This window comes from Hesperophylax consimilis, chromosome 19 (assembly GCF_061612785.1).
Source record: "Hesperophylax consimilis isolate HC1 chromosome 19, BYU_Hcon_1.0, whole genome shotgun sequence".
Classification (NCBI taxonomy): Eukaryota; Metazoa; Arthropoda; class Insecta; order Trichoptera; family Limnephilidae; genus Hesperophylax; species Hesperophylax consimilis.
The window spans coordinates 18,627,218-18,652,411 of record NC_142854.1 but is presented as its reverse complement, the minus strand read 5'-3'; the positions used below and the strand labels follow the sequence as shown (position 1 = coordinate 18,652,411).

At 26.7% G+C, this 25,194-nt stretch overlaps 1 protein-coding gene across 1 annotated transcript in view; it reads left to right on the top strand.

Moving 5' to 3' along the window:
• LOC149414939 (uncharacterized) overlaps nucleotides 1-25,194 on the top strand; it is a 93,302-nt gene that overhangs the window by 21,794 nt on the left and 46,314 nt on the right. The window lies entirely within an intron of this gene.

The window sequence follows — 25,194 nt, the reverse complement described above, 5'->3', positions numbered from 1 at the left end:
CCCATAAATAAAAAAGAGTTATTCTTTATTAAGGATATTAACGTGTGAACAGAAAAAATGCATTCATTACAACATCAACAAAAATCGTACAAACCTGAAGTCAAAAGTTCAAATGAGGAGCCCAAGTTTTCATCCGGATCAGAAGAAATTTTTATTCCAACAATAGATTTTTGTTTAGATTTATCTGCAATGGCAATAGCAATATTCACGTCTGGTTTCTGGATTTTTATTATTTCACTTTGATTCATTGGCAGAATCACTTTACTAACTAAAGCTTTCAAATTTTTTGCGATTTCCGAAGGAATCGTATAATTTTCTTTTAATTTTAGAAGACCGTCCACCATGGTTGCAGCATTCTTGAGACTAGTTGTACTAACAGGAAGGTCCATCATAGCATCCATAGTCTGCATCACATATTGGATCTGCTCAGCTGGATCCTGTGGAATAAAACTACTCATCAAATCTAGTTTCAGAGAAAATAATGCATAACATTGACGTTCCAACAAATTTATCCTCATTAAAAAATTATCCGTCATAAATTTATTATTGAAATACAGAACATGAAAATAAGAAGTTTATATTTTTGTTAGTATATTATGTAATAAAAATTACAGTTATTTTATTAATTAATGATACATACTTTGGGAGATATAACAGGAAATGCCTCCTAATTTTTATAATGTTTCAATTTCAGAGAAATGCGTGCGTGAGTGCCAACAAAAATTGATAGAATTTAGTTTAAAAGACAACGAGTCTGTCAGATGTTAAAAATAGCAGAGAGCAAAATATGTATTATCTAAATAGTGTTATTTTAATTGCTTAAATTTTAAATTCTTAGTCGGAGTGTTGAGGACTTCTGAGTCTAGTCTAAAAGTACCAACTCGCCACTCTAGGCATAATTACCTATTTAAATCTCACCGTACACAAACAAATTATGAAAAAAATTAACAATTTCCACACTTACATAGATTATGTATTTATTATTCAAACGAATCTGCAAATGATAAAGACATCCTTAACATAAATAACTAATTCGGTGTAAAACAATTAATAAAATCATTACAAAATATTGTCATTTTGTTATTTTAGGTAACATATTTTTTTTTAATTTGTAAACCATTGTAATGTAACATAGTAACTAACTAACCATTACGCCATTTCAGAGAAGATAGACTGCCAAATAACTTGGTCTTGCCACACACTCCTTGCCTCATTCACATTCATACGTCGTATTATACACACTCTTCTATTATTCTGACTCTTGACATGGCCTCCAATGTAGGCAATTATTATTGTATGCAACCATTTTTTTTTACTAATACTTGCATACATAAATGTAACCATTTCACGTACCCAACGTAAAAGCCCTATGGGCGTATAAAAGACAAAAATAATATAACCGGAAATTTCAATCCCTTGCCCTTTGCCTTAACTCAAGATTTGTTTTTGTGCAACGAAGTTTTACAAAATACTTACTAAGTTCGTGATGTTTGGTTCACAGTAGTTTAAGTTGGAGATTTTCCAAACGGCCCCGAGTCTATAGTCGCCTACACATCTGTACTCTCGGCAGAGGTCTGTTCTCACTATGACATCGTGACCTGTGAATTTCATCAAAATCATTACATTTTCGACTGACATATTGTACAGAACTAACAAAACAATTAAAAAAAGAAATATTGTTATATTTTATACACTGATAATATTAACAAATCTCAGAAAAATATGGAACAGAAAAGACAAAGGAGAAAGCGTAACACGGCATAGTACCCAAAAATAAATTCTTTTAGTAACTGACAAAATTTCGCTTAACTTTAACCTAACGTAATTACTGTATTAACGGACTACAAATCACACGGGTGACCTTAGAAGATTAAATATTGTAAATATGAATTGTGATAATTTATTAAAAATACACATATTTAATGAAAAATATATTACCTATTTTAGTCTCCGGGACAAATTGAATATCCTCGCAGAGTAGCAGTTTCCTTGTGAATATGACATCCTCCTTTAGAAAGTAATTTAACAAAATGTGATCCCCCTTAGTGACATGCAACAATATTTTGTCACCGTAGTCCAATTTCTCTGATATCGTAACACTATCCAAAATTTCACTGTTGATTAGCATAATTTTTGTGTCGAGATCTTTTGGGCATTTGCCGTTAGGACAAAGTTTTCGTTTCAAATCATCTGAATGTTGAGATTGAGTATCCAGCAAATACCTTAAGAATTCAACATCTTTTATCATTATCACGGATGTGTTTTTATATGAATGTTTATTTCTCACAAATACAACCTTTTCTGATTCGATTGAATAATAATCAATTTTGTTTGTACAAAGACACCAATAGTTTCCGTTTTCTATTGCTGTGACACCGAACTCTTTGGTATTATTCAAAGTCTTGATTTCCATTCTTATTCTGTCTGTCTTGTTTAGGGATTCGTGGAAACACCAAACTTCGTTCAATATTGGTATTGGTTGGGTGATATTAAAAATGATTACATCGTTGCTAAAAACAAAAGAAAGCAAATTAAATTTGGTTAAAATATTAATTTTGAAAAAATAAACAATTCACGATGTTCCTCATAGACTAAGGACGGGTTGTTTCGGAGAATTTGAACAATTCATCAAATTTCAACGTTCATTTTCCAGTTCTGCGAAAGATTTTTTCAAGTTCTGTTTTTATTTCAGTTCTGTCAAGCCAATAACCTATAATGATTTATTAACAGAACTTGCATAGGACTTTCACAGACCCCGAAAATGAATGTTGAAATTTGATGAATTGTTCAAATTCTCCGAAACAACCCGTCCTTAATTTAAATATTCATATATAATACCGTCCAACTTGAATTATTTAACTTTAGCGCCACTGTTTGGGGAGTAGGATCCCACACTATGCACATTTTCGGAAATATTGTTATTCTATTTTTCGGTTCACGTTTTATTTTAACCCCTAGTTCAGTTAAGGCCCAAGATTCTCCACGAGTGTAAATTTTTTAGATAAATAAAAATCATGTGCGAAATCTCAAGAATAAGTTAAAAAATAGAATATAAAGCGAATTAAAAGTTAATTGGTAAAGACCGAAATAATATTCCCACAGAGTGATAATTCTTTCAAAAGTGAACAAGTACATTACCCATGTGGTTGAAGTTAGTTAGAATTTCATGTCTGTTTTAAATTTGAGGTTATAAGATTAATTTGGAAAAAAAATGTATTTTAGTTACAATTTGCTAAACTGGAGATAATTGGATGGGAAGACAACGTTTTAATTTGGTCCCAGAGTTTCTTATAAAATAGGGAACAATAGGTTATACTATGAAATACATTTAGTGAACCTATGTCTTCTGACTGAGGAATTCCACAAGGTACAGTGATCGGGCCTATACTTTTCCGTATATACTTTCATGATCTGTTCAGTGTCCCTCTTAGTGGAAGTGTCATTGCGCATGACACAGTTAGCATTGTCGAAGGAATAACATGGACAGATGTGACAGTAGTTGAAATTTACACTTTTAAAAACTGGTTTAATATATTCATATACCTTTCAAATATCAAAACGGTTTACTTTGCTCTGGTACAGTCGGTGATGCGGTATGGTATAATTGGATGGGGAAGCATTTATAAGACAAACTTGTATCCGATAGTAATAAAATTTTAAAAAAAATATTATTAAAAAAGCAAGAGATTTTTCAACCATTGATCTTTTAGATAAATTTAAGGTCCTACCTATTTAAGGTGGTAAAAGTTTTCGAAAAAAGTGCTATCTTAAAAGTTTTTAAATAATCTGAACTGTCCTCAATGCGAAGTGTGAGACCCCTAGACCATCAGATGATATGTATGTACCCAGATGCAACATGACAGTTGCCCAATACCACTACGAATAACTAGGCACAAAGCTATTTAACTATTTACCGGATGCAATAAAAAGTGAGAAGACCTATTCCAAATTTAAAAATAAACTAATTGTATATTTTTATCCAAAACCTGATCGATATTTTACGGATGATTTTCAGATACATTCTTTCACTACCCTATTACTATTTTGCGTGTATTTTTACTGATTCTTCTACTGCCCAAAAGTCTTAATATTTTAGAAAATCTTATTTTGTACAAACACCTTTATTATTAAGGCCAAGTGTAATAGGTACCTTGTTCAGAACGAAACTAGAAAAAGGACACAAATCATTATTTAAATTTAGACCGCAGAGCGGGTATTATTTATTGAATAAGTGAATCTACCTGGCTATTCAGATTTGGTCACCAAACACGGCTAAAGCCATTTCAAGCAACGTTTCAATTCTGAATGGTGGTCTTACACCAGGCGATACTGAGAGTATCTTTCACTATGGAACGTACCGCGAATATACCATACGTATATTAAATCATTAATTGTGAATAACACAAATTAACCAAATAAAATTTACTTGCCCACTCCGGGATTCGATCCCGCAAACTTCGAGTCGAGAGTTTTACAGTATAGTGTACAGAATAGCATAACCTAAGCCAGTGGCCGTTTGGCTTGAATAACTGAAACCGATTTATACGTTGAATATTGGCTTATGGACATGGGAAGAGTCGATAGCGAACTCATGCTAACACAAACTCACATACCTAATAGGTTAGATTTTTTTTCTCTTTTTCTTTTTGTACTTATTTAAGTACTTTGATATAAAAAAAAACAAATTCCTGTAATATCGAAAAATCTGTTTTTGAATAAATAAGAAAATACACAGATTTAGGAAATGAGTTCAAAAGAATTTGGCATTCTCATACTATAAAAATATTACCATTTGTAATTTCGGCTACTGGCATTATACCTAGCTCTCTTATAAAAAATTTAGGCGTATTAGATCTATCAAAAAATTTATATATAAAAATGCAAAAGTCAGTCATTTTAAATACATGTAGGATTACAAAATATTATCATATTATTAATATTTAATTTTAAAAAATATGGTATAATATCATATAATTTAATAATAATAATATTTTAATACATTTTTCTGATATTCTGAAAAAAAAATATTAAAAATTGATTATTTTAGCATTTAAAATAAGTATAAAAAGGGATAATGTGAAAATTCTAACATAATAAAATAAACCGAATATTACTATCATCAATGATTAAAAACTGTAGTCTTGATAAATAATAGATGGTGATTTTTAACCAAAATAACGTTTATTGTAGCAGAGCACACACATTACAGCCATTACAGAGACTTATACTTTTGACACCTACTTCCTGTTCATGTAGTGTTACCAACTGAATGTTATTTCATTGCCATATTACAACATCCTCCCTCAATGTAATAACATTCCAATAAATCGTACAAATAACTCTTTACTCAAAGATTTAGTGAGAATATCCGCTGGTTGTTCGCCAGTTTTTATGTATTTCATATTTATTTTATTATTTTTCACTAGATCTTTGACAAAGTGAAAACGAATATCTACGTGCTTCAAACGTTTAATAGATTCTGTAGCTGCAGTCAAGATTGCTGACTGATTATCACAATAAATGTTTACCGGACAAACATTTTGAAAACCAAAATCATTCAATAAGTTTATCAACCAGCAAGCCTCACCAGCAGCCATACTCATAGCCACATACTCAGACTCAGTTGACGACAGGCTCACAGATGCTTGTTTCTTAGAACTCCATAATATTAAACATTTTGAGAAAAAGAACATATAACCAGAAGTGGACTTTCTATCATTTATATTACCACCTCAATCTGCATCGCAAAAACCCTCTAAACCTACATCTGTGCATCTGTAAATCAACTTATAATGTAATGTATACTTAACATAGCGCAATACCCTTTTTAGAGCAGCTAACAATATATTATTTGCACAATATTGATACCTACTTAGCATTGAAACAGCAAAACATAAGTCTGGTCTTGTACCTTGTACAGCATACATTAAACTTCCTATTATGCTGTCTTACTTAAAGTCACAAGGAGGAAATCCGTAATTGGTTTTATTTTGGCTATTTTACTTATGTACAATCTGTAAAAATGTAAACTGTTGATTTCCCAAAAATGAATAAATAAATGAATAAATAAATAAATAAATAAATTATCTGCCTACATAATTTTTCAATATTTTTATCTACCTTTTGATTTTGAAAGATTTTAAATTTCGGTTTACAATTTTCCATTTGAAATTTTACAAGAATATTTTCTAAGTAACTTTTCTGACTTAGTTCAGTTATACCAGATTTTAAGTTCTGACTCACATTAATACCTAAAAAATCAGATATACATCCCAAATCCTTCATTTTAAATTCACTATTCAAAGCCTTTTTAAGCTGTTTAACTTCACAGTTATTTGTTCCAAAAATTAATAGGTCATCAACATATAACAATACAAAAATTCTATCATTTCCATTATACCTTTTGTATAAACACGAATCACAGCTTGATCTTAGAAAACCCTCTCTAGTCGTGACATCATTGAACTTATTATTCCAACACTTAGGAGACATTTTTAAACCATACAGTGATTTGTTTAATTTTACAATATTTTCATTATTAGAATAAGCTCCTTCAGGTAACTGAATATATACCTCATCTTGGATTTCTCCATACAAAAATGCACCGGTAACATCCATGTGATAGATTTGCAAGTTTAATTTACTAGCAATAGCAACAAAAAGTCTAAAAGTGGATAATTTTGCTACTGGAGCATAAATGTCTTGATAACTAAACAAATTATCTTGTTCAAACCCCCTAGCAACCAACCGGGCTTTATATTGATTTGGAACTTTAATTTTGAACACCCATTTGCTACTAACAACCTTACTTGGATCTACTGGCTCATTGTACACTTCCCACGTATTGTTTTCTCTCAGTGTTTGCAGCTCTCTCTCAAAAATGGCCTCCTGCCACTTGGAAGCATCAGCCCTACTCACAGCGTCTTTGTATGTCATTGGATCAGGATCAACATTAATTTGTACATTGTTGCATTTATAGAAAGAAGTTTGTTTCCTTGTTCTTTTTGATCTCTCACAGTAGGGTGCTAGTGGATTATCTTCACTCACTGACTCATTTGAACTCAACTCATCAACACATGGTTCATTATCACTTTCCGATTTGGTTTCAAATAGCATATCTTCTTCAGTAGAGATTTTCATACCACCTTCATCTTCCAATGTTCTAATTTCTTCATTTACCATTGTTTTAGTCATCTGTGATGGTTTGTCTTCTAAAGATATTATCTCAATTGATTCCTGGAGTTTATTTTCATTTTCTAAGAAAATTACATCCCTCTTTGTTTCTATGGTATTCTTATGTGAAAAATATATCCTGTACCCTTCTTCTTCACATCTTCGCTGTAACCAACCATTAGTCCTTTCTTACCCTTTTTGTCCCATTTTCTTCTTCTTTCTTTAGGAATGTGCGCATATACAGGTGTACCAAACACTTTCAATTGACGGATGTCAAAGTTTCTGTTTGTCCATACTTCAAAGGGAGATTTTCCGTTTACTTTGCTTTTTCCAGTCTTATTAAGTACAAAAACTGCAGTATTTACAGCTTCTGCCCATAGTTTTTTTGGTAAACTTTTTGCATGTAGCATTTTCCTTGCAGCCTCCACTAGAGTCCTATTTTCTCTTTCAGCCTTTCCATTTTGCTCTGGAGTATATGGAACAGTTGTTTGATGGGTTATACCACGCTTTGAGAACATTTCTTTCACTTCTTTGTTTGTAAATTCCAGTCCATTGTCACTTCGAAAGATTTTAACCTTATTTCCAGTTATATTTTCAGTTTTATTTAGAAATTCTTCAATACAGTTCTTGATGTCGTATTTATTTTTAACAAAATAAACATATCTAAAATTCGAGTAGTCATCTTTAAACAGAACAAAGTACTTCGACCCTCCTAATGACATTTCTTCCATTGGGCCACACGTATCCGCGTGAATTACTTCACATGTCTTCTTGCTGGTGTAATTACTTTTTGGAAACGGCAATCGGTGAATTTTTCCTTGTAAACAACTTTCACATTTCGGAACTAATGTTTGTTGTGAATCGATGTTGTTTTTCTGTAAAACTTCCTTGACATACCTAATCAAAGTTTTGATGAGCTAATTTTTCGTGCCACAAACTTATATCATTCAGTTTTGATTTTGCCACAATTGCAGTATTGCATTTAAAACGTAAATCCATATAATAACCGCTTCCGTCTCGTTTTGCTACGGCACAAATATCTCCATCCTTGTAAAATTTGCAAGACTTGTCATCCGTCATCATAACATAACCTTTTTCAATAGCGCGATTGACAGAGAACAGATTAACTTTCAAATTTGGTACGAATAACACGTTGTCTATGGTAGTGTCAACCCATTCCGTGTTGTTTTCCACCTGTACCGCCATCTGGCCACAGCCCAACACACTAATTGACTCGCCATTACCGACTATCACTGATTTATTCAAAATGTCTGTTAAATTTGTAAATAAGGCTTTATCACAACACATAATATGTTCATCCGCACCGGTGCCTACGAGCCACTTAGAATCTTGATAATTGTCGTAAATTTTATTTAATACGACAAACGCATTACTTTTCTTTGTGTTGTATTAAAATGAGTCTTTATTTTTATTAAACCAGCACTGCGATTTATAATGTCCAAATTTGCCACAATAATAACACTTGTCATTTTTGTTTCCTTCATTGTTATTTTTATTTTTCCTACATTCGCTCTGGAAATGTCCGATTTTTCCACACTTAAAACACTTTCCATTTTTTTTATTTTTCATCACGAAAGCTGACGATGATGGGGTTTGTTGAAGTTCATCATTCTTTTCAATAAATCTTTCTTCCTCCATCAACAACCTGGCAACTAAGTTTTCCAAGGTTTGTTTGTCATCAGGGGCAGATTCCCAAGCCGAAACAAAATGTTTATATTCTTCTGGTAGCGACATGAGTATTTTAGTTATAACAAATTTCTCAGAAATTTCTTCTCCCAATTGTTTTAACTGGTTCTGTAATTCTTGTATTTTTGATAAAAATGCAGACATTTCTGTTCCTTTTTCATATTTGTACTGAAAAAATCGCTGTTGTACAATATGAATGCTGGTCTCCGTGTTTTGTTCATACACACTCTGCAACTTCTTCCACATTTCCGCTGAAGTATAACATGATATAATGTGTAACATAACATTTTCTGTCATCCTTGTGACTATTAAGGACTGAGCCTTTGCATCCTTGTTTTCCCAAATAATTTTCTGTGCACTTTCTTCAGGTTTTGTACTCCGACCTTCCACTATATCCAGCCATCCTTCTCCACGTAACAATACTGCAGTCTGGAACTTCCACACATTCCAGTTTCTTGACCCCTCCAATTTTATCATGTTCTGATTGCCTTCCATCATTACAAGATGTTTTTCCTCTTTTCACATGTTCGTGGGCCCATAACCTGTAGTCTTGATAAATAATAGATGGTGATTTTTAACCAAAATAACTTTTATTGTAGCAGAGCACACACATTACAGCCATTACAGAGACTTATACTTTTGACACCTACTTCCTGTTCACGTAGTGTTACCAACTGAATGTTATTTCATTGCCATATTACAACAAAAACAATGAAAGATTACTATCATAAATGATTAAAAACAATGAAAGATTACTGTCTACGATGATTAAAAACAATGAAAGATTACTGTCTTCAATGATTAAAAACAATGTAAGATAAATATTTTCAATGATTAAAAACAATGAAAGATTACCATCTTCAATGATTAAAAACAATGAAATATTACAATCATCAATCATTAAAAACAATGAAAAATTACCTTCATCAATGATTAAAAAACAATCAAAGATTACTATAATCAATGATTAAAAACAATGAAAGATTACTGTCTTCAATGATTAAAATATTGAAAGATTAATATCATCAATGATTAAAAACAATGAAAAATTACTGTCTTCAATGATTAAAAACAATGTAAGATTACTTATCTTCAATGATTAAAAACAATAAAAGATTACTGTGTTCAATGATTAAAAACAATGAAAGATTACTATTATAAATGATTAAAAACCATGAAAGATTACTGTCTACGATGATTAAAAACAATGAAAGATTACTGTCTTAAATGATTAAAAACAATGTAAGATTAATATTTTCAATGATTAAAAACAATGAAAGATTACCATCTTCAATGATTAAAAACAATGAAATATTACTTATCTTCAATGATTAAAAACAATGAAAGATTACTATCATCAATCATTAAAAACAATGAAAAATTACCTTCATCAATGATTAAAAAACAATCAAAGATTACTATCATCAATGATTAAAAACAATGAAAGATTACTGTCTTCGATGATTAAAATATTGAAAGATTAATATCATCAATGATTAAAAAAAATGAAAAATTACTGTCTTCAATGATTAAAAACAATGAAATATTACTTATCTTCAATGAGTAAAAACAATAAAAGATTACTGTGTTCAATGATTAAAAACAATGAAAGATTACTATTATAAATGATTAAAAACAATGAAAGATTACTGTCTACGATGATTAAAAACAATGAAAGATTACTGTCTTCAATGATTAAAAACAATGTAAGATTAATATTTTCAATGATTAAAAACAATGAAAGATTACCATCTTCAATGATTAAAAACAATGAAATATTACTTATCTTCAATGATTAAAAACAATGAAAGATTACTATCATCAATCATTAAAAACAATGAAAAATTACCTTCATCAATGATTAAAAAATAATCAAAGATTACTATCATCAATGATTAAAAACAATGAAAGATTACTGTCTTCAATGATTAAAATATTGAAAGATTAATATCATCAATGATTAAAAACAATGAAAAATTACTGTCTTCAATGATTAAAAACAATGAAATATTACTTATCTTCAATGATTAAAAACAATAAAAGATTACTGTGTTCAATGATTAAAAACAATGAAAGATTACTATTATAAATGATTAAAAACAATGAAAGATTACTGTCTACGATAATTAAAAACAATGAAAGATTACTCTCTTTAATGATTTAAAACAATGGAAGATTAATATTTTCAATGATTAAAATCAATGAAAGATTACTATCATCAATGATTAAAAACAATAAAAAATTACCTTCATCAATGATAAAAAACAATCACAGATTACTATCATCAATGATTAAAAACAATGAAAGATTACTATCATCAATGATTAAAAACAATAAAAAATTACCTTCATCAATGATTAAAAAAAAATCAAAGATTACTATCATCAATGATTAAAAACAATGAAAGATTACTCTCTTTAATGATTAAAATATTGAAAGATTAATATCATCAATGATTAAAAACAATGAAAAATTACTGTCTTCAATGATTAAAAACAATGAAATATTACTTATCTTCAATGATTAAAAATAATAAAAGATTACTGTCTTCAATGATTAAAAACAATGAAAGATTACTATTATAAATGATTAAAAACAATGAAAGATTACTGTCTACGATGATTAAAAACAATGAAAGATTACTCTCTTTAATGATTTAAAACAATGGGAGATTAATATTTTCAATGATTAAAATCAATGAAAGATTACTATCATCAATGATTAAAAACAATAAAAAATTACCTTCATCAATGATAAAAAACAATCACAGATTACTATCATCAATCATTAAAAACAATGAAAAATTACCTTCATCAATGATTAAAAAACAATCAAAGATTACTATCATCAATGATTAAAAACAATGAAAGATTACTGTCTTCAATGATTAAAATATTGATAGATTAATATCATCAATGATTAAAAACAATGAAAAATTACTGTCTTCAATGATTAAAAACAGTGAAATATTACTAATCTTCAATGATTAAAAACAATAAAAGATTACTGTGTTCAATGATTAAAAACAATGAAAGATTACTATTATAAATGATGAAAAAAACAATGAAAGATTACTGTCTACGATGATTAAAAACAATGAAAGATTACTGTATTAAATGAATAAAAACAATGTAAGATTAATATTTTCAATGATTAAAAACAATGAAAGATTACCATCTTCAATGATTAAAAACAATGAAATATTACTTATCTTCAATGATTAAAAACAATGAAAGATTACTATCATCAATCATTAAAAACAATGAAAAATTACCTTCATCAATGATTAAAAAACAATCAAAGATTACTATCATCAATGATTAAAAACAATGAAATATTACTTATCTTCAATGATTAAAAACAATAAAAGATTACTGTGTTCAATGATTAAAAACAATGAAAGATTACTATTATAAATGATAAAAAACAATGAAAGATTACTGTCTACGATGATTAAAAACAATGAAAGATTACTGTCTTCAATGATTAAAAACAATGTAAGATTAATATTTTCAATGATTAAAAACAATGAAAGATTACCATCTTCAATGATTAAAAACAATGAAATATTACTTATCTTCAATGATTAAAAACAATGAAAGATTACTATCATCAATCATTAAAAACAATGAAAAATTACCTTCATCAATGATTAAAAAACAATCAAAGATTACTATCATCAATGATTAAAAACAATGAAAGATTACTGTCTTCAATGATTAAAATATTGAAAGATTAATATCATCAATGATTAAAAACAATGAAAAATTTCTGTCTTCAATGATTAAAAACAATGAAATATTACTTATCTTCAATGATTAAAAACAAAAAAAGATTACTGTGTTCAATGATTAAAAACAATGAAAGATTACTATTATAAATGATTAAAAACAATGAAAGATTACTCTCTTTAATGATTTAAAACAATGGAAGATTAATATTTTCAATGATTAAAATCAATGAAAGATTACTATCATCAATGATTAAAAACAATAAAAAATTACCTTCATCAATGATAAAAAACAATCACAGATTACTATCATCAATGATTAAAAACAATGAAAGATTACTATCATCAATGATTAGAAACAATAAAAAATTACCTTCATCAATGATTAAAAAACAATCAAAGATTACTATCATCAATGATTAAAAACAATGAAAGATTACTCTCTTTAATGATTAAAATATTGAAAGATTAATATCATCAATGATTAAAAACAATGAAAAATTACTGTCTTCAATGATTAAAAACAATAAAATATTACTTATCTTCAATGATTAAAAATAATAAAAGATTACTGTCTTCAATGATTAAAAACAATGAAAGATTACTATTATAAATGATTAAAAACAATGAAAGATTACTGTCTACGATGATTAAAAACAATGAAAGATTACTCTATTTAATGATTTAAAACAATGGAAGATTAATATTTTCAATGATTCAAATCAATGAAAGATTACTATCATCAATGATTAAAAACAATAAAAAAATACCTTCATCAATGATAAAAAACAATCACAGATTACTATCATCAATGATTAAAAACAATGAAAGATTACTATCATCAATGATTAAAAACAATAAAAAATTACCTTCATCAATGATTAAAAAACAATAAAGATTACTATCATCAATGATTAAAAACAATGAAAGATTACTCTCTTTAATGATTAAAAGATTGAAAGATTAATATCATCAATGATTATAAACAATGAAAAATTACTGTCTTCAATGATTAAAAACAATGGATAAAACTTATCTTCAATGATTAAAAACAATAAAAGATTACTGTCTTCAACGATTAAAAACAAATAAAGATTACTATCTTCAATGATTAAAAACAATGAAATATTACTTATCTTCAATGATTAAAAACAATAAAAGATTACTGTCCTCAACGATTAAAAACAAATAAAGATTACTACTCGTATCTTCAATGATTAAAAACAATGAAATATTACTTATCTTCAATGATTAAAAACAATAAAAGATTACTGTTATAAATGATTAAGAACAATGAAAGATTACTGTCTACGATGATTAAAAACAATGAAAGATTACTCTCTTTAATGATTTAAAACAATGAAAGATTAATATTTTCAATGATAAAAATCAATGAAAGATTACTATCATCAATGATTAAAAACAATAAAAAATTACCTTCATCAATGATAAAAAACAATCACAGATTACTATCATCAATGATTAAAAACAATGAAAGATTACTATCATCAATGATTAAAAACAATAAAAAATGACCTTCATCAATGATTAAAAAAAAATCAAAGATTACTATCATCAATGATTAAAAACAATGAAAGATTACTCTCTTTAATGATTAAAATATTGAAAGATTAATATCATCAATGATTAAAAACAATGAAAAATTACTGTCTTCAATGATTAAAAACAATGAAATATTACTTATCTTCAATGATTAAAAATAATAAAAGATTACTGTGTTCAATGATTAAAAACAATGAAAGATTACTGTTATAAATGATTAAAAACGATGAAAGATTACTGTCTACGATGATTAAAAACAATGAAATATTACTCTCTTTAATGATTTAAAACAATGGAAGATTAATATTTTCAATGATAAAAATCAATGAAAGATTACTATCATCAATGATTGAAAACAATAAAAAATTACCTTCATCAATGATATAAAACAATCACAGATTACTATCATCAATGATTAAAAACAATGAAAGATTACTATCATCAATGATTAAAAACAATAAAAAATTACCTTCATCAATGATTAAAAAAAAATCAAAGATTACTATCATCAATGATTAAAAACAATGAAAGATTACTCTCTTTAATGATTAAAATATTGAAAGATTAGTATCATCAATGATTTAAAACAATGAAAAATTACTGTCTTCAATGATTAAAAACAATGAAATATTACTTATCTTCAATGATTAAAAATAATAAAAGATTACTGTCTTCAATGATTAAAAACAATGAAAGATTACTATTATAAATGATTAAAAACAATGAAAGATTACTGTCTACGATGATTAAAAACAATGAAAGATTACTGTCTACGATGATTAAAAACAATGAAAGATTACTCTCTTTAATGATTTAAAACAATGGAAGATTAATATTTTCAATGATTAAAATCAATGAAAGATTACTATCATCAATGATTAAAAACAATAAAAAATTACCTTTATCAATGATAAAAAACAATCACAGATTACTATCATCAATCATTAAAAACAATGAAAAATTACCTTCATCAATGATTAAAAAACAATCAAAGATTACTATCATCAATGATTAAAAACAATGAAAGATTACTGTCTTCAATGATTAAAATATTGATAGATTAATATCATCAATGATTAAAAACAATCAAAGATTACTATCATCAATGATTAAAAACAATGAAATATTACTTATCTTCAATGATTAAAAACAATAAAAGATTACTGTGTTCAATGATTAAAAACAATGAAAGATTACTATTATAAATGATAAAAAACAATGAAAGATTACTGTCTACGATGATTAAAAACAATGAAAGATTACTGTCTACAATGATTAAAAACAATGTAAGATTAATATTTTCAATGATTAAAAACAATGAAAGATTACCATCTTCAATGATTAAAAACAATGAAATATTACTTATCTTCGATGATTAAAAACAATGAAAGATTACTATCATCAATCATTAAAAACAATGAAAAATTACCTTCATCAATGATAAAAAACAATCAAAGATTACTATCATCAATGATTAAAAACAATGAAAGATTACTGTCTTCAATGATTAAAATATTGAAAGATTAATATCATCAATGATTAAAAACAATGAAAAATTTCTGTCTTCAATGATTAAAAACAATGAAATATTACTTATCTTCAATGATTAAAAACAAAAAAGATTACTGTGTTCAATGATTAAAAACAATGAAAGATTACTATTATAAATGATTAAAAACAATGAAAGATTACTGTCTACGATGATTAAAAACAATGAAAGATTACTCTCTTTAATGATTTAAAACAATGGAAGATTAATATTTTCAATGATTAAAATCAATGAAAGATTACTATCATCAATGATTAAAAACAATAAATAATTACCTTCATCAATGATAAAAAACAATCACAGATTACTATCATCAATGATTAAAAACAATGAAAGATTACTATCATCAATGTTTAAAAACAATAAAAAATTACCTTCATCAATGATTAAAAAACAATCAAAGATTACTATAATCAATGATTAAAAACAATGAAAGATTTCTCTCTTTAATGATTAAAATATTGAAAGATTAATATCATCAATGATTAAAAACAATGAAAAATTACTGTCTTCAATGATTAAAAACAATAAAATATTACTTATCTTCAATGATTAAAAATAATAAAAGATTACTGTCTTCAATGATTAAAAACAATGAAAGATTACTATTATAAATGATTAAAAACAATGAAAGATTACTGTCTACGATGATTAAAAACAATGAAAGATTACTCTCTTTAATGATTTAAAACAATGGAAGATTAATATTTTCAATGATTAAAATCAATGAAAGATTACTATCATCAATGATTAAAAACAATAAATAATTACCTTCATCAATGATAAAAAACAATCACAGATTACTATCATCAATGATTAAAAACAATGAAAGATTACTATCATCAATGTTTAAAAACAATAAAAAATTACCTTCATCAATGATTAAAAAACAATCAAAGATTACTATAATCAATGATTAAAAACAATGAAAGATTTCTCTCTTTAATGATTAAAATATTGAAAGATTAATATCATCAATGATTAAAAACAATGAAAAATTACTGTCTTCAATGATTAAAAACAATAAAATATTACTTATCTTCAATGATTAAAAATAATAAAAGATTACTGTCTTCAATGATTAAAAACAATGAAAGATTACTATTATAAATGATTAAAAACAATGAAAGATTACTGTCTACGATGATTAAAAACAATGAAAGATTACTCTCTTTAATGATTTAAAACAATGGAAGATTAATATTTTCAATGATTAAAATCAATGAAAGATTACTATCATCAATGATTAAAAACAATAAAAAATTACCTTCATCAATGATAAAAAACAATCACAGATTACTATCATCAATGATTAAAAACAATGAAAGATTAATATCATCAATGATTATAAACAATGAAAAATTACTGTCTTCAATGATTAAAAACAATGGAATATTACTTATCTTCAATGATTAAAAACAATAAAAGATTACTGTCTTCAACGATTAAAAACAAATAAAGATTACTATCTTCAATGATTAAAAACAATGAAATATTACTTATCTTCAATGATTAAAAACAATAAAAGATTACAGTTATAAATGATTAAAAACAATGAAAGATTACTGTCTACGATGATTAAAAACAATGAAAGATTACTCTCTTTAATGATTTAATTTAATTTTATACCTAATTTCTGATCAGAAATTAGGCCGGCCTTCTATACTAATAATAACTTAGCCAAATTTTTAAATAATTGTAAAGATAAAGAAGATACGTTTAGCCACTCTGGGATCTACAAACTTAATTGCAACGATTGCCCGGCAATATATATTGGTAAAACCGCGCGTAATGTAAATATTCGAGTAAAAGAACATGTCAGGTGTTTAAAAAATACCGGTTTTTCAGAATTCGCCGAACACCTAATTAACACTAATCATACATTTAATAGAACGACAGGAGTTCAAATACTACATAAAAATATAATAGGAATACGTCTCAATAATCTAGAATCATTGGAAATCTCAAAAGCAAGTAAAAATAAAAATAATTACCCAATTTTAAACAAACAGATAGAACTCACTAAAAGCCCTATTTTAAAGATGTTTCCTTTCTCCCTGGGTAATCCCCACCCCTCCCCGACCCCACTACCTACTCCGCTGCCCTGATGCTCTCTCCCTCACATTTATATACTTTCTCTTTCTTTATTGTTTACCTAATAATCTTCCTCTGTATTATATTTTAGTTTATATTTGTACTGTCCTGATGAAGGTTGAGTTCAACCGAAACCGGTCGACGTCTATAAATGTAATACAGTGGTTTAAAACAAAGTTATTCTTTAATTTGTGTAAATATTACTTATCTTCAATGATTAAGAACAATCAAAGATTACTATCATCAATCATTAAGAACAATGAAAAATTACCTTCATCAATGATTAAAAAACAATCAAAGATTACTATCATCAATGATTAAAAACAATGAAAGATTACTGTCTTCAATGATTAAAATATTGAAAGATTAATATCATCAATGATTAAAAACAATGAAAAATTTCTGTCTTCAATGATTAAAAACAATGAAATATTACTTATCTTCAATGATTAAAAACAAAAAAAGATTACTGTGTTCAATGATTAAAAACAATGAAAGATTACTATTATAAATGATTAAAAACAATGAAAGATTACTGTCTACGATGATTAAAAACAATGAAAGATTACTCTCTTTAATGATTAAAGTATTGAAAGATTAATATCATCAATGATTATAAACAATGAAAAATTACTGTCTTCAATGATTAAAAACAATGGAATATTACTTATCTTCAATGATTAAAAACAATTAAAGATTACTATCTTCAATGATTAAAAACAATGAAAGATTACTGTCTACGATGATTAAAAACAATGAAAGATTACTCTCTTTAATGATTTAAAACAATGGAAGATTAATATTTTCAATGATAAAAATCAATGAAAGATTACTATCATCAATGATTAAAAACAATAAAAAATTACCTTCATCAATGATAAAAAACAATCACAGATTACTATCATCAATGATTAAAAACAATGAAAGATTACTATCATCAATGATTAAAAACAATAAAAAATTACCTTCATCAATGATTAAAAAAAAATCAAAGATTACTATCATCAATGATTAAAAACAATGAAAGATTACTCTCTTTAATGATTAAAATATTGAAAGATTAATATCATCAATGATTAAAAACAATGAAAAATTACTGTCTTCAATGATTAAAAACAATGAAATATTACTTATCTTCAATGATTAAAAATAATAAAAGATTACTGTGTTCAATGATTAAAAACAATGAAAGATTACTGTTATAAATGATTAAAAACAATGAAAGATTACTGTCTACGATGATTAAAAACAATGAAAGATTACTCTCTTTAATGATTTAAAACAATGGAAGATTAATATTTTCAATGATAAAAATCAATGAAAGATTACTATCATCAATGATTAAAAACAATAAAAAATTACCTTCATCAATGATAAAAAACAATCACAGATTACTATCATCAATGATTAAAAACAATGAAAGATTACTATCATCAATGATTAAAAACATTAAAAAATTACCTTCATCAATGATTAAAAAAAAATCAATGATTACTATCATCAATGATTAAAAACAATGAAAGATTACTCTCTTTAATGATTAAAATATTGAAAGATTAATATCATCAATGATTAAAAACAATGAAAAATTACTGTCTTCAATGATTAAAAACAATGAAATATTACTTATCTTCAATGATTAAAAATAATAAAAGATTACTGTCTTCAATGATTAAAAACAATGAAAGATTACTATTATAAATGATTAAAAACAATGAAAGATTACTGTCTACGATGATTAAAAACAATGAAAGATTACTCTCTTTAATGATTAAAGTATTGAAAGATTAATATCATCAATGATTATAAACAATGAAAAATTACTGTCTTCAATGATTAAAAACAATGGAATATTACTTATCTTCAATGATTAAAAACAATAAAAGATTTCTGTCTTCAACGATTAAAAACAAATAAAGATTACTATCTTCAATGATTAAAAACAATGAAAGATTACTGTCTACGATGATTAAAAACAATGAAAGATTACTCTCTTTAATGATTTAAAACAATGGAAGATTAATATTTTCAATGATAAAAATCAATGAAAGATTACTATCATCAATGATTAAAAACAATAAAAAATTACCTTCATCAATGATAAAAAACAATCACAGATTACTATCATCAATGATTAAAAACAATGAAAGATTACTATCATCAATGATTAAAAACAATAAAAAATTACCTTCATCAATGATTAAAAAAAAATCAAAGATTACTATCATCAATGATTAAAAACAATGAAAGATTACTATCATCAATGATTAAAAACAATAAAAAATTACCTTCATCAATGATTAAAAAAAAATCAAAGATTACTATCATCAATGATTAAAAACAATGAAAGATTACTCTCTTTAATGATTAAAATATTGAAAGATTAATATCATCAATGATTAAAAACAATGAAAAATTACTGTCTTCAATGATTAAAAACAATGAAATATTACTTATCTTCAATGATTAAAAATATTAAAAGATTACTGTGTTCAATGATTAAAAACAATGAAAGATTACTGTTATAAATGATTAAAAACAATGAAAGATTACTGTCTACGATGATTAAAAACAATGAAAGATTACTCTCTTTAATGATTTAAAACAATGGAAGATTAATATTTTCAATGATTAAAATCAATGAAAGATAACTATCATCAATGATTAAAAACAATAAAAAATTACCTTCATCAATGATAAAAAACAATCACAGATTACTATCATCAATCATTAAAAACAATGAAAAATTACCTTCATCAATGATTAAAAAACAATCAAAGATTACTATCATCAATGATTAAAAACAATGAAAGATTACTGTCTTCAATGATTAAAATATTGATAGATTAATATCATCAATGATTAAAAACAATGAAAAATTACTGTCTTCAATGATTAAAAACAATGAAATATTACTTATCTTCAATGATTAAAAACAATAAAAGATTACTGTGTTCAATGATTAAAAACAATGAAAGATTACTATTATAAATGATAAAAAACAATGAAAGATTACTGTCTACGATGATTAAAAACAATGAAAGATTACTGTTTTAAATGAATAAAAACAATGTAAGATTAATATTTTCAATGATTAAAAACAATGAAAGATTACCATCTTCAATGATTAAAAACAATGAAATATTACTTATCTTCAATGATTAAAAACAATGAAAGATTACTATCATCAATCATTAAAAACAATGAAAAATTACCTTCATCAATGATTAAAAAAAAATCAAAGATTACTATCATCAATGATTAAAAACAATGAAAGATTACTATCATCAATGATTAAAAACAATAAAAAATTACCTTCATCAATGATTAAAAAAAAATCAAAGATTACTATCATCAATGATTAAAAACAATGAAAGATTACTCTCTTTAATGATTAAAATATTGAAAGATTAATATCATCAATGATTAAAAACAATGAAAAATTACTGTCTTCAATGATTAAAAACAATGAAATATTACTTATCTTCAATGATTAAAAATAATAAAAGATTACTGTGTTCAATGATTAAAAACAATGAAAGATTACTGTTATAAATGATTAAAAACAATGAAAGATTACTGTCTACGATGATTAAAAACAATGAAAGATTACTCTCTTTAATGATTTAAAACAATGGAAGATTAATATTTTCAATGATTAAAATCAATGAAAGTTTACTATCATCAATGATTAAAAACAATAAAAAATTACCTTCATCAATGATAAAAAACAATCACAGATTACTATCATCAATCATTAAAAACAATGAAAAATTACCTTCATCAATGATTAAAAAACTATCAAAGATTACTATCATCAATGATTAAAAACAATGAAAGATTACTGTCTTCAATGATTAAAATATTGATAGATTAATATCATCAATGATTAAAAACAATGAAAAATTACTGTCTTCAATGATTTAAAACAATGAAATATTACTTATCTTCAATGATTAAAAACAATAAAAGATTACTGTGTTCAATGATTAAAAACAATGAAAGATTACTATTATAAATGATTAAAAACAATGAAAGATTACTGTCTACGATGATAAAAAACAATGAAAGATTACTGTCTTAAATGATTAAAAACAATGTAAGATTAATATTTTCAATGATTAAAAACAATGAAAGATTAGCATCTTCAATGATTAAAAACAATGAAATATTACTTATCTTCAATGATTAAAAACAATGAAAGATTACTATCATCAATCATTAAAAACAATGAAAAATTACCTTCATCAATGATTAAAAAACAATCAAAGATTACTATCATCAATGATTAAAAACAATGAAAAATTACTGTCTTCAATGATTAAAAACAATGAAATATTACTTATCTTCAATGATTAAAAACAATAAAAGATTACTGTGTTCAATGATTAAAAACAATGAAAGATTACTATTATAAATGATTAAAAACAATGAAAGATTACTGTCTACGATGATTAAAAACAATGAAAGATTACTCTCTTTAATGATTTAAAACAATGGAAGATTAATATTTTCAATGATAAAAATCAATGAAAGATTACTATCATCAATGATTAAAAACAATAAAAAATTACCTTCATCAATGATAAAAAACAATCACAGATTACTATCATCAATGATTAAAAACAATGAAAGATTACTATCATCAATGATTAAAAACAATAAAAAATTACCTTCATCAATGATTAAAAAAAAAATCAAAGATTGCTATCATCAATGATTAAAAACAATGAAAGATTACTCTCTTTAATGATTAAAATATTGAAAGATTAATATCATCAATGATTAAAAACAATGAAAAATTACTGTCTTCAATGATTAAAAACAATGAAATATTACTTATCTTCAATGATTAAAAATAATAAAATATTTCTGTCTTCAATGATTAAAAACAATGAAAAATTACTATTATAAATGATTACAAACAATGAAAGATTACTGTCTACGATGATTAAAAACAATGAAAGATTACTCTCTTTAATGATTTAAAACAATGGAAGATTAATATTTTCAATGATTAAAATCAATGAAAGATTACTATCATCAATGATTAAAAACAATAAAAAATTACCTTCATCAATGATAAAAAACAATCACAGATTACTTTCATCAATCATTAAAAACAATGAAAAATTACCTTCATCAATGATTAAAAAACAATCAATTCAATTTTTTTCAATTCAATTTGTTTATTCCTTTAAAAACATTACAAAATTACATTTTATTTCGTTTTTAAGTATATTTGTAAAATGGTATTACATAATAGTTAGCGGTGTATAAACTATACCAGCATCAATAGAGCTTGCCTTTTAAAGGCAGCTTCACCGATGCTAAATATGTCGATATCCGATTTAATTCTGTTCAACAGCAAGACTGCTCTCCCCACCGGCATGACCATTGGCAAGTTAGTCCTGCAGGTCGGGAGATAAAACAGTCTATGCTGTCGGTGACGGAGATAACCATCAGGAACATAGAGACTAATTACTCTCCATGATAGTCGGATTTACTAACCATCCACGAATCAGTTTGAAGAAGTGTGATACAATATGCACATCTCTTCTGACCCGTAGATGGTTCATACCGAGCATGCCCAAGAGAAAGTCAGTAGGATAGAGCCACGGGTAGTAGCCATACTCCCTCAGGTAGAGGAATCTCAGAAATTTCTTCTGCACTCTCTCCAACATGAGGGAATACTTCACCTGATGTGGGCTCCAAACCACCGACCCACTCTCAAGCCTACTCCTAACCAACGCAATGTATAGCACTTGGAGAACCCGGGTGTCTCTAAAATTCATCGCAGTGCGAGGACGAAGCCCAGCATTTTCAGTGAAGCACTACACGTCATTTCGATACGAGCATGAAATGTCAGCCTACTATCAAACATGATGCCAAGATCTTTCATAGTGGAGACACGTTTTAAACTTCGGGCATTCATGGTATACCGGTAAAACCAAGTATGACGTGCCCTTGTGAAAGAAAGAATGAAACATTTAGAAATATTGAATTCGATCCGATTCCGTTTACTCCAGTCAACAATTCTATTAATGTCCGATTGGAGTCGAATGCAGTCTTCTAAAGTTTTAATTTCCAAGAATAGTTTTAGGTCATCAGCAAAAAGAAGTGACCTGGAATGCAGAATATTTTCTGTGATATCGTTAATAAAAATTAGAAAGAGGAGCGGTCCTAAATTAGAGCCCTGTGGAACGCCTGAGAGTACAAGGAATAATTTTGACATGAATATTCCATGAGATACAAATTGCTTTCTTCCAGTAAAATAGCTTGCAAAGAATATGAGAAACCGTAAAGAAAAACCTATAGTTGACAATTTATTTAATAATATGTCATGGTTTACGGTATCAAATGCCTTCGAGAAATCATTATATGAGCAATCTACTTGGTAGCCCTTATCTAAAGATTTGGAAACATAATCTGTGAGTACCAGTAGGTTAGTATCTGTTGATCGACCTTTTCTAAACCCATGCTGTTCCGATATTAAGAAAGGCTCTACTTGAAACAGCACATGTTTATGAATTATCGATTCGAATAACTTAGCCGGGGCGGAAAGTATTGCCACTGGCCTGAAATTTTCGACAGATGTCTTTGATCCACTTTTGAAAATGGGACAAATTTTTGAGACTTTCCAGGAATCAGGAAATATACCAGTATCTAAAGATAGGTTGAATATAAAACTTAGTGGCATTTTTAAAAATTCAACACATCCTTTTAAAAAAAATACTGGAAGAAAGTCTGGCCCAAGTGAATGTGTATGTTTCATGTTATTAATTGAAGATTTAACATCTGATTCGTCTATATGACTTATATCAATGTTTTGGGCTCCCTTCACATTCAACTTGGAAGCAGAAATGGGATTTAGTAATGGAGGCTCATTACTGTACACTGATTGGAAATGGGTTGCAAATGCATTGGCTACATCCGCTCCTCTAACTTCCCGATCACCATGCATCATGATGTCTGTTATACCACCATCCTTGCGCAGTGATTTTACGTAGTCCCAAAATGCATTGGGATCATGCTTGATATCACTCTCTATTGAGTCGACATACGTTCGGAATGCTATATGAACATTTCTTCTAACAACTGCTCTGAGGTTACTGAACATTTCATACTCATTTTGGTCACCAGTAGCTTTCCATTTTTTATGGTGAGCATGTTTTTTCTCAATGCTCCTGATGGTATCTCTATTGAACCACTTCGGATATCTACGTCCACCTCTGTTGGGAGGTTTCCTAGGGAAGCAAGCGTCAAATACATTATATATACATGAATAAAAATTGTGTAGCGTCTCATTAACGGTATCGAATTTAGAAAGTTCATGCCAATCCAATTGGCTCATCATCTGATAAAGTTTGACAAAATC